General features: G+C 31.6%; 1 pseudogene; it reads right to left on the reverse strand.

Annotated features, from left to right (window-relative positions):
* Window positions 1–10,167: 10,167 nt before the first annotated feature.
* LOC145283729 (5S ribosomal RNA) lies at window positions 10,168–10,284 on the reverse strand (annotated as a pseudogene).
* Between the last annotated feature and the right edge of the window lie 2,390 nt (window positions 10,285–12,674).

Genomic DNA, 12,674 nt, shown 5'->3' on the forward strand with positions numbered 1-12,674 from the left:
TGATAGTTTTCCTTAATTTCCTCAGAAGTGAAGCAAAATGGGCTCCTATAATTGTGGTACCCTTTGCCAGGAAATCTATCATCACTACTCTGTCCTGGTCCCAGAAGACTGTGAGTATGACCTTGCCAGCGGAGAGCTGCACCCTTGCCTTCTTTGGAGGTGGTGAGTCCAAGTGCTTCCACTGCATTGACTGGGTTTTGGTCTCTGGATCATAGTGATGGACCCAGGTTTTATCCCGTGTAATCAGTCTTTTGAAAAACTTTGACTCATCTTCTTGGCACATCTCCAAATTCATCCTCGAGCACTCGACGCGTTCTCGCTTCTGGAATGGTGTGAGAAACCTGGGAATCCATCTGGCAGACACCTTATGCGTATGCAAATGGTCATGAATGATAGTTTCCACAGACCCTGTACTAATCTTCACATCTTGGGCTATTTGGCGAATAGTAATGCGCCTATCTTCCAAAATGGCAGCCTCAATTTGAGAGACAGATGCCTCATCAATGGCAGAAGGGGAGCGACCAGGTCAGGGAGCTGTTTCCACAGACTTCCGGCCATGTTTGAATTCACAATGCCAGCGTTTTACAAGGTCATATGATGGGGCATTATCACCATAAGTTTCTTTCATATCATCAAAAGTCTCCTGTGGTGTGCGTCCTTTTAAATACAAAAACCGAATCACTGCTCGAGTGCTCGACATTCAACAGGCTCCATTTCACACCTGACTCAGTTCAAACACCTGTAAAATAGAAACCACAATTAGTTCAGGGCTGTAATTTGCCACATAACCCGTAGAGATATAAATCATTGCACATGAAAAATTTCAGCTAGATCAGACAACTGGAAGTGGGTGAAGGGCATTACTTATTGCACGCCCTCGTATAATACACATGTATATAATCAAATAACATTATAAATAACACCGTAAAGTGGGGCAAAATACCATAACCAGAGGCCGGAAAAACATTGTATTCCACATCGTAACCCGAGAAAACCGTATCTTGGGTGTTGTCGTATCCCGGGGTTCTACTGTACATATATATATATATATATATATATATATATATATATATATATATATATATATATATATGTATGTGTGTGTGTGTGTGTGTGTGTGTGTGTGTGTGTGTGTTTATTTGAAAAAAAAATGCATTCAAATTGAAGTGCATCTCATGGTAATTGCAGAACAGATTCTTTTTTGTTCGTTTAAACAAATTCTACGTTTGTCCTTATCTACATTGCAAGTCGGATTTCCTAACTAAAAATGTCTTACTTATCGTTCGAAACGCACGCTACTCATTAACTAATGTTAACAACTCTTTACTCAACCGACCAAGTGTCTCTGAAAAAAAAAAGCAAATATTTATAGGATGCACAAATATTAAAACCTTTAAGAACAAGCTACGATTGGGTATTTGAAAAATAAAACTATGTAGTTAACGATATTAATGATAAGTTTTGGTAAGTATTAATTAAGACCTAAATGTTTGAATTTATTGCTTTATGCGTAAACAGTTTCCAGTATGAAAAAAATATGAGTAAAAATAATTTTTATTATAAAAATAAAAATTGTCAGATTAAATACATATATATATATATATATATATATATATATATATATATATATATATATATATATATATATATATGAGAGATAGAAAATTAAAACTGTGAGTTGAACTTTACAATCAAAATTTATTGTTCGACTGAATACTCAAAAAAAAAAAAACAATTTAAAAGTCCTTATTCCGCGGAGTTTCAAATAATGCTATTCTTGTTATTCTTCTCATCAGAGGACATAAAGAAATCAGCAAATTATATTTTTAGCAATGCAAGAATTTGCTTGTTAAGGCATTAAATGAAACTGCAATTTATTGTAGCTATAAATTGCAAAATAAAAAGAGAAAAAATGTTGGATATGTAATATATATATATATATATATATATATATATATATATATATATATATATATATATATATATATATATATATATATATATATATAAGCAAACCGCGCATAATATTTCAGCTTGCATGAAAATTCTTTCAAGTTGATCGGAGATGCAAAATAGTTCTTTAGAAAGAAAGAATGTATTATGTTCGACAAAGAATAGCTCATTAATCTATATATATATATATATATATATATATATATATATATATATATATATATATATATATATATATATATATATATATATATATATATATATATATATATATATATATATAAGCGAGATAAGACACTGATAGAATTCCGATGAAAAATCCTGATAGATATTACTTGAAGTAATAATTTCAAGGAGATCCTAGCCAAAAGGAAAAGCTCAATATTTAAGAATAGAGCAATATATAAGTTTCGTGGTTCAATTTTAAATTCTGAAAAAACAGCATATAGAGACATATATTCGATTTAAGAAATTATTGCTTGACAAAAGGAATATATAGATGGGGTTATTTTAATTTCCTTAATCCATGGATTTTCAACAATGGAATATATCATCAGAGGAAATGAAACGATTTTTTTTTTAATTTTTAAATTTTTTATTTCCATACTTTGTGGACTAGGCGCGAACGCAGGCCCCACAATTTTAATGAACCAGCGTTCTGTCAGATCAAACATACCATTCATGTATCTAGATACATCTTCTTTCATTATTTGTAATCAGTTTTTTTTAAAATAGTCAACCATATAGGGGCCTAATCGTGACCACACACACACACACACACACACACACACACACACACACACACACACACACACACACATTCAGCTTTATATATATATATATATATATATATAACTACTTAATTTACTCACATTAAATTAATATACGAAAGATTTATGCGTAAACTTTAAGTATCTACTTCAAAAGTGCTCAACACGTAGGTAGAGCTAGTTAGTAATTTATAAAATATATATGGCGATTAAGCTACACTGAATATTCCACGTTTCGTCCACTCTAGGACTCCTCAGGGTGAGGAGTCCTAGAGTGGATGAAACGCGGAATATTCAGTGTAGCTTAATCGCCATATATATTTTATAAATTACTATATATATATATATATATATATATATATATATATATATATATATATATATATATATATATATATATATATATAATTGTTCGCGTGTTACTAAGATGTAATCAAAAACTTAATTTACTCATTGACTTGAAATTTTGGTATAAATTTTAATCGGATACATGCGTGTTTTTATATATCACTTTTTAATTATAACCTCCTACGAAATTTTTATTCAATAAATTATTATTATTTTTTTGTAACGAACTGACCATTTTATTATAAGGTAACTAATCACCTTCAACCCCCCCCCCTCATTTACTTTGTTCATATTAGACATTTTCCGCAGTTTTGTCCTTTGGTTATATAAATACACTTGTACTTTTCTCGAACCTTATATTCCTTATAGGAACTAATTCGACAATCACTGTTATGTCACTGAATGCAAACAGAAGTTAACAGTTTTAAATAAGCAGAAAGTTTTCACAAATATACAAATAAAGAATATAAGTTAAGAGTTTTAAATGAAAATAATTTTATCCATTTCACACATATACACACACGCAAAACAATAAACAGAACTTTTTTTAAATTCGTAAAATTATTTGGATTTAAAGTTCTTAATTGGGTTTTCCTGTAGGAGAGGTGTTTCTTGAACTACTCCCGCTTATTTCATATACACACCTATTCTTAATATCAGTGGACTTTGTTTCATTTTTTCTACCAAAACGGTCATGAACAATGTTTAACATATTTCAAACTGATATAAATTATTGCACAACAAAAATAATTAAATGAAAAGGTTATTCTCGCAGATTACAAATCAAGAAACAAAATATCGTAATAACTGAATTAAACTTTAAGATACTATGAAAAATAGCATTTTAAATTTAATAATCAAGTAAAAAGAAATGGAAATTTTTACTTGATTAAATAATTCGAAATACGAAAAATGATTTTTGTTTTAATTTAATTGTTTTTTACTGCGCAGTAATTTATATGAGTTGAAATTTAAGAAAAGCGTATTTTTTCATAGTATTTTCAAGTTAAATTCATGTTTACGATATTTTTGTTTATTAAATTGTTAGGTACCGCAATTTGCTAGATTAACTTTTAAATTCAGTAATCAAGTAAAAAATAGAAATTTCACTTGATTAAATAATTCGAAATAAGAAAAATGATTTTTGTTTTAATTTAATTTTTTTTTACTGTGCAATTATTTATATCGGTTTGTAATATGTTAAACATTGAAAAAACATGACCGATTTGGGAGGGGTATGTAAGCGAGAAAAAGCGAATGTAGTTCAGGAAGACAATTCCTCCAGGAGAACCCTTTATTCTTTCATGATAACACAGGTAGTGTGAAAACAAAAACAATTTTTGAAACAAAACACCCTCCTTTTTTTTTGTACTTCGCACACGAAAAAATAAAAAAAAAGAGAAAGAACATTTTTATTTTTACGTTTCTAAAGATGTAGTCTTTTTGAAAAATATATACTAAATATATTAACACAAAATGTGTTGAAATTGGAGTAGTTTGTATGAAATAGGATGTTTCTTATTTTCGTGTTTCGTTTCATGCTTGGTAGCTTCCGTTCCGTTGTCTATTTCCGCCATTTTATTTGGGGAGCGCAATTGGTAGAGACTGCCAAACATTATATACCCAAAAGTATTGTGCAATTACGCATATAAGAAACATGCACTTTCTCTTTTTTGTTTTTGTTTTCGTATTTCAGCTTAACACACTGAGCCACAGCAACGCGTGACCTGGTACAGCTAGTATATATCTATATATCTATAAAAGTGAACGTGTCTGTCTGTCTGTATGTCTGTGTGTCTGTCTGTCTGTGTACATTTCCCTACGCAATAACTCTGCCAATTTTTAGTCTATAGACTTGAAATTTGAAATACCGGGTACTGAGATTTGGGAAAATCGATGTGACGGGTGTCAGCCAGAAATTTGGCTGTTAAGGGGTCAAATTTCAACGATTTGACCTTTAAGAACTCTACCAAACTCCTCTGACAATTTTGGGTCTAGACACTTGAAATTTTAGATATAGGTTCCTTGAACCTGGATCTAACTTAATAAAGTGATTTGAGCCCGAAACTATAAATTTTAAGGGGTCATAATAGGGGTCAAATTAAAAAAAAAATTTACTCTTTTTTTTTTTGCTCAGCATACACCTCCAAACACCCGGGCAACGCCGGGCTGAAATGCTAGTATATTTTAAAGTATTGCACACTTCATGAGTGCGACGACCTGGGTTCGCGCCTATGTCGGAGCACGTCATCGAAACCCACTTTGGGTTTGGCGTTGTCCGTTGTCGATGCAATTGCTCGATTCTATCTAATTCTGTGTTCTAGTTTTATCGTGAAAGGTGTATGTAAACGGGTATTTATATATCTATCTATAATCTCCTCTTAATATCTCTTAATATATATATATATATATATATATATATATATATATATATATACGTACGTCTCAGCAATATGATATAAATGTGGGAGTGCCTCAGGGGGCGATCCTTGGACATTTATTATTCCTGATATTCATAAATGACCTCCTGGATAAAATGGTCTCTGAAATGGGTATATTTGCGGTGATACCACACTCTGTTGTAGGCACGAGGGGAAAACGAATGAACACGTGTCTAAGACAATGACAGAAAACCTAGAGGAAAACCTGAAGTCTGTAGTGAAATGGAGACAAAAAAATGGATGATAACATTCAATGCTGCCAAAACTTCAATAATTACAAAAAAACCTTCGCAACCATGGCTAATGATACACTACTTGAAAGTACTTCGTCCAAACTCCTCGGCTTAACGTTAACAGGGAACATGGGTTAGAACAGATACATCGAGGGCATTGCCGCAGTTGCTGCAATGAAGGTGGGCTAGGAAGTTATTTACGCCTGAAATTATCCTGCACCTCTACAAGGCCACCATTCGCTCATGTATGGAGTATTGCTATCACATTTGGGCTGGTGCATCTGCTACTAGTCTTTCGCTCCTGGGTAGGGTTCAGAAGAGAGTCGCCAACCTAACTGTTAGCTAGGCTTCAACTTCTCTCTCACCGACGAAATGTTGCATCCCTCTGCCTGATTTTGCTGCTCAACTCCCTGCATAGTACCTCTACAAAGTATGTCCCAGATAATAACCCCCTACATCAAAGTATATATATATATATATATATATATCCGCAAATATACCCATTTCAGAGATAATTTTATTCAGGAGGTCATTTATGAATATCAGGAATAATAAATGTCCAAGGATCGCCCCTGAGGCACTCCCGCATTTATATCATATTGCTTGGACGTACGTATATAAAGGACAATCTGAATTCTTCTCTTACTTAAAAAGGATTTAATTATGTTATGTATTCGTCCAGTGATGCCATATGATCTGATTTTCCTAAGAAGTCCCTCGTGCCATACCCTGTCAAAAGCCTTAGATATATCTAGGGCTACTGCTCTACCTTCCCATACGTTATCTAGTGCATGGTAAATGCATTCAGAGATTACAGTTAGGATATCTGGCGTAGAACGGGCTTGCCTAAATCCAAATTGTTGGTCAAACACAAATTTAGCAGCCGTAAGGTGGTGGACTAGAGCTTGATTGATTTGGACTCAAATATTTAGAAAAAAAGCAGGAGGAGGCTAATAGGACGATAATTTAATACGTCAGTTCTTTCACCAGAATTCTTGTAAACAGGTACCACAGAAGTAGTTTTCTAGCAGTCAGGAAAGCAAGATCCGTAAAGCATTTGTTGAAGTGTTTGGCGAGAACTGGAGCAATCTCCGTGGAGCCTTTTTTTAATAGTAGAGCCGGGATGAGATCAGGACCACTTGTTTTTTAGGTGTCTATGTTTTTTTATGATATCATGCACTTGAGAAGGGGTGATTTTAGATCATCTAATGTGGTTTCCGTCCGTATAGGAAAATCAGGGAAAGAGTGGTTTGCTTGGTCGAATGTAGAGTTTGAGGCAAACCGATTGGCAATCATGTTAGCCTTCTCGCTTGCCGTGCAAGCAACCTCATAGTTGTTGGATAATGGGGGAATTGTTGATTGTCCATTATTTACTACACTGTTGTAGATTTTCCAGAAATGGTTAGTTCCTAATTTCTTTGCTTCAATGCGTTTTATGGGGGTTTCGGTGTATTCTCTCTTAGCTGTCGTTATTTCTTTTTTGCAATTACATTTAGCTTCTATAAACTTTTGTCTAATTGTACTGGACTTTTGTCAGATAAACCTGCAGTTTGGAGCATTGAACAATGGCAGCTGCGTAAGTAGAAGTACACCATTAGGGAGAGTCGTTTTTTTTTTATATAACTTCCGTGTGGGAACATGTGCTTCGATGTCTACTTCGAACCATTTAGTCGTCTCGTTTGTACACTGTTCTGCGGGAAGAAAAAAAGATTTTTTCTCATAGGTATCTCTGATGAGGTCCTTAATTGCTTCCCAGTTAGCTTTCTTATAGTTCCTTGTCGTTTTGAGCAATGGCGCTTCAGCTTTGCGTTGAGTGTTAAGGATTATTTCTACCATTATCACAGCATGATCAACATTCCCGAGTGGGCTATGGGCATCTGTTACACAATCATCACGAACTGTGGTCAGAAAAAAAAAACTGGAATTGAGGCTTGGTGATCTTGTCGATCTGGGAGCATAATACGCACGATGGAAGTAGAGAGGCTAGCACTTTCATATATAATTCGGTCCTGATACTCGTTCGTTTATTGATTTTCTCTCGACTGACGGCTTATTGATTTTCTCTCGTAACAGCTTTTTGAATTATTCATCACAACCGCATTGGATTAAATTTTCTTAAAGTGTCCACCATCATGTTTTTTTTTAACTGTTTTTAAAACTCAGAAAAAAGCAGTATACTTCCTTATATTAAGGACCTTTACAAAAGACTATATCACACTTTGGATTTACCCAATGCGGTTTGATTTTTTCATTTTTCTTCTTTTTCTATTTAATTATTCCTTTTAACACACCTTATACGAACATTATTTGACAACCATTACTTTACACAAACACCTTATACGAACATTATTTGACAACCATTACTTTACACAAACATTTTATACGAACATTATTTGACATTTTGTGACCTCCATAATTCAGTGCAGTTTCATGAAATGCTTAAACTAGCAAATTTAAGCCCCGCTATTTATATAAAATAGTAACTAGGTCTTTTCCTCTGAAGAGAAGAATCTCGAAAAATATTTTTTACATATAAATGCAGTATACAGTTTTATTTATTCTCACGGTATTAAGCTCTACTCTTTACTGTAGTATCGAGCTTATTTTTGTTGGGATAAAAATAAATACTTGCATAGGACTGAAGCTTAAATATGAATTTGCCTAGTAAACTTCCCTTATTAATTACTTGATTGCAATGATAGTGTTATACACACACACGCACACACACACACACATTTACATATACATACATATATATATATGGGTGTATGAAGAATATGGGTTACAAACTGCATTGTTATGATGTCTAAAATTATCTATTCATGAGTTGAAAGTTTCATTTCTATGTTGCCTGTATTGAAGATTTAAAACTGTAAGAATGCAGGCCCTGTTATGGACTTGTGTCAGAAGCAGATATACATCAAGTACTAGTGGTGACTATGTAGAAAAAATTTGAAGGACATAAGGTCACTTGTTTTAATGTTATCAATTCCGTCTTCGTAGCTTTTCAAATTTTTGAGTAAAGAAATAAGAGGCTTTACTTTTTAAATGACATACTACATATATATATATATATATATATATATATATATATATATATATATATAATTAAAAAAATAAAGCCTCCTATTATATATATATATATATATATATATATTTAGTGGAGATGGTAATTAATAAAAACTGAAGAAAGTGCTCAATACTGTTGTAGAGCAAATATGCGTTTTATTTTTTATTACCGTATCTTTCTGTTAAGTTATATTATTGTTTCGGCTACACGGCCGTTATTTTTTTTGGCCGTCTGTAGCGTCCTCAGACGTTTACAGAAATGTTCGCTATTTTAGGCAAAATGTGTGTGTGTGTGTTGAAATGTATAAGAAGGCTGTTAACAATGTAGAATACCGGGATGTTGAAGTGCACAAATGAACAAACAAAGATCTTATTAAGATGATAAAACTTCGTATACCTATTTTTTTTTCAAAACCATTCACATATAAATCACTAGATGTGGACTTATTGTTTAATATAACTCTGATGAAAGTATATTAAGATGTATTAGTTATAGTTTATTAGATTATATAAATAAGCAAAAAAAAAAAAAAAATAATTTATTTTTATTTCGGATTATTATTCTCATCTTTATTAGTTCTTGTTTTTGATCTTTTATTGGTTTTGTTTATTCACAACGTTTCGGCCAACTATTCCTCTGGCCTTCGTCAGGTGGTAAAAAAAATGAATTCCAATTAAGGAATATATATATATATATATATTCCTTAATTGGAATTCATTTTTTTTACCACCTGACGAAGGCCAGAGGAATAGTTGGCCGAAACGTTGTGAATAAACAAAACCAATAAAAGATCAAAAACAACTAATAAAGATGAGAATAATAGTCCGAAATAAAAATAAATTAATATATAATGCTCATCTCAAAAATGAATTCCAATTAAGGAATAATATATATATCAAGCAAAAAGAAATACGGAAATATATATAAAAAATTTAAAATTACTTAATTCTTTCCTCCTAATTAGATTTTACATTTTTTTTTATATTTTAAAGCATTTTTATTCTTGTATTTTATATCTTATTTAATGTATCTTAATATATGCTTATTTTATTTCCAATCTAAATGTTCTTAAACTAGCTTTTATCTACATTTTAGCCTTGAAATGTCATGGCCTAAAGAGGTTTTTCTCAATTACATTTTCCTTATTGATCTGCATACATGCAGCAGCCTTACCGTTGTAACAGCGTTGGTGACCATGGCTCCCCAAATTGCAGAGTCATGGTAAATTAAAGAAGAAAAGGAAAGACAGTACTTTCCCGTTGCTTTCAACCTTGATCCGGTGGATGTATCTCCTCACGTGAGTTAAACGCACTCCCAGATACCAAACTGGAAATTTCTACGACTCGGCGCGCTACATACAGCGCCTAGACTTCCCAAATGGTCACCCATCTAGTACTAGCCAGGCTCATCGTTGCTTAACTTCGGTGATCTACCGAGAACTAGTGTGTCAACGTGATTGTGCCGTATATCAATTATTGATCTGGTGATATAATAAAGTTATGTAATTTTATTCATCATCATTTGCTTAATATATTTAATTGCTTCTCTTAACAGTGTTGAGCTTTATCTATCGTGCCAAGCTTGCTTTATATATATATATATATATATATATATATATATATATATATATATAGTCTTTACACATTTGTTTCCTCGTCCTACTACCACCACCACCTACTTGTTCGCATAGTGCAACGTGTGTCGCACTTTTTCAAGTGTTCTTCTCCAAAACACAGACGGCTGGCTTAGCCCACACCATACCCCCTTCCTCCTCGACATCAGCACCCAAACTTTATAGTAGGTGCACATTGACAAGTGGCAACATTAACAGACCCCTCCTCTCTCCTTCCACAACCCTCCCACATGCCCTGTCTCTGGTCACGACGCCCTGCGATGTTATGTCAACGATAAGATGGGTGGGCGTGGTGGGAGAAAAGCAGAGGGGATGCCAGTTTTTTTTAAATTTTTATTTTTGTTTTACCGAAATCTTTTTTGTCATGAACGCACAGCAAAAAATACTTCATAGTAACAACAAAAATGTTTCGATTATAACAAAAAATAATTAAACATAAAAAAAACATTCGATAACAACAACAAAAAGCATTTTTGTACAACAATAAAATACTTGACAGAGACACAATAATATTTTATTCTAACAACATTTAAATACATGGTAACAACAAAAATATTTCATTGTAACAACAAAAATAGTCAATAACTACAATAGCAAAAATACACAATAAAATACTCACTAACAATTAAAATACATTATTGTTACAACAATAAAAGACTCGATGAAAATACTTTATTGAAACAACAATCAACTTGATAAAAACAAAAATAATTTATTGAAACAACAAAATACTCGACAAGAAAAATACTTGAAACAATGAAAACATTTGATAACTAAAAGAATACTTAATTATGATAAAAAACGTACCTAATACCAACAAAACATACTCATTTGTAACAATAAAATACTCGATAACAACAATTACATATTCGAGAAAAATACCTTATTGTAACAACAATAAAACCCTCGATAACAACAAAACATACTTATTTTAACAACAATAAAATACTCGATAACAACAAAAAATAATTTATTGAAACACAAAAAAAAATTCCATAATAACCAACATACTTGCAACAGAAATAAAATACACTCGATAACAATAAAAATATTTCTTTTATACAACGATTTAATACCCGATAACAGCAGAATAATAAAAAGAATAAAATACTAGATTACAAAAAATACTTTATTGTCACAACTCCTCTATAACACCCGATAACACTAGCACTAAAAACTCGATAAAAATTTAAAAAAAAACAACGTTAGTGTAAAAACAAAAAAAAAACACTCGATAAAACAAAATATTTTATGTTAACAACAATACACTACTCGATAAGAAAACTTGTATCAAAATAAAATATTCAATCACAAACACATATTATTTTAACGATAACAAAATAATCAAGAACAACAAAAATACTTTATTGTAACAACAATAAATACTCCATAAAAACTATAAAAATACTTTCTTGCAACTACAATAAATATTCGTTAACAACAAAAAAAAACACGTTATTGTAAATACAATAAACATCTCTATAAAACAGCAAATACTTAATTTTAACAACAATAAAAATCGATTGCACCAAAAAATAAGCTATTGCAACAACACTAAAATACTTTAACGTAACAACAAAATACTCGATAAAACCAAAATATATTTGTAACAATAAACTAATTGCTTATAACAAAAACATTATTGCCAAAATAATAAAATTCTCAGTGACAAAATATGCAATAACAACAAAAAATTATTTTCTTGTGACAAGAATAAGATACGCTATTACAACAAAGTACTTTATATCATTACTCGATAACAACATTAAAACAGTTCAATAACCCTTATCCCCGAGTGGCTTCCGGGCCTTGATAAGTGGTGACCACTGTGTAAAAGAAGTTCATTGTAACAACAATTTAATATTCATGAAAAATGAAAAATACTCTCTAAAAACAAAATACTCTATCGTTACTGCATTAAAATACTCGATAAAAGCAACAAATACTTTTTTGTAACAACAATACAATAATCGATAAAAACAGAAGATACATCATTGTAAGAAAAATAAATTACTCGATATAAACAAATATAATTGATTGTAACTACAATAAAATACTTGGTACAACACTAAAAATAATGGAAAACAACAAAAATACATTAGTGCGACATCAAAAAATATTTAAAACAAAGCAAAATACTTGTTTTTGGAAACAATAAAATACTCGTCAATAACAAGAAAGCCGGTAAAAACCAAAATATATTATTCTAACAACAATAAATACTAT

This window comes from Euprymna scolopes, chromosome 1 (assembly GCF_053919585.1).
Source record: "Euprymna scolopes isolate OS-2025 chromosome 1, ASM5391958v1, whole genome shotgun sequence".
NCBI classification, from domain to species: domain Eukaryota; kingdom Metazoa; phylum Mollusca; class Cephalopoda; order Sepiida; family Sepiolidae; genus Euprymna; species Euprymna scolopes.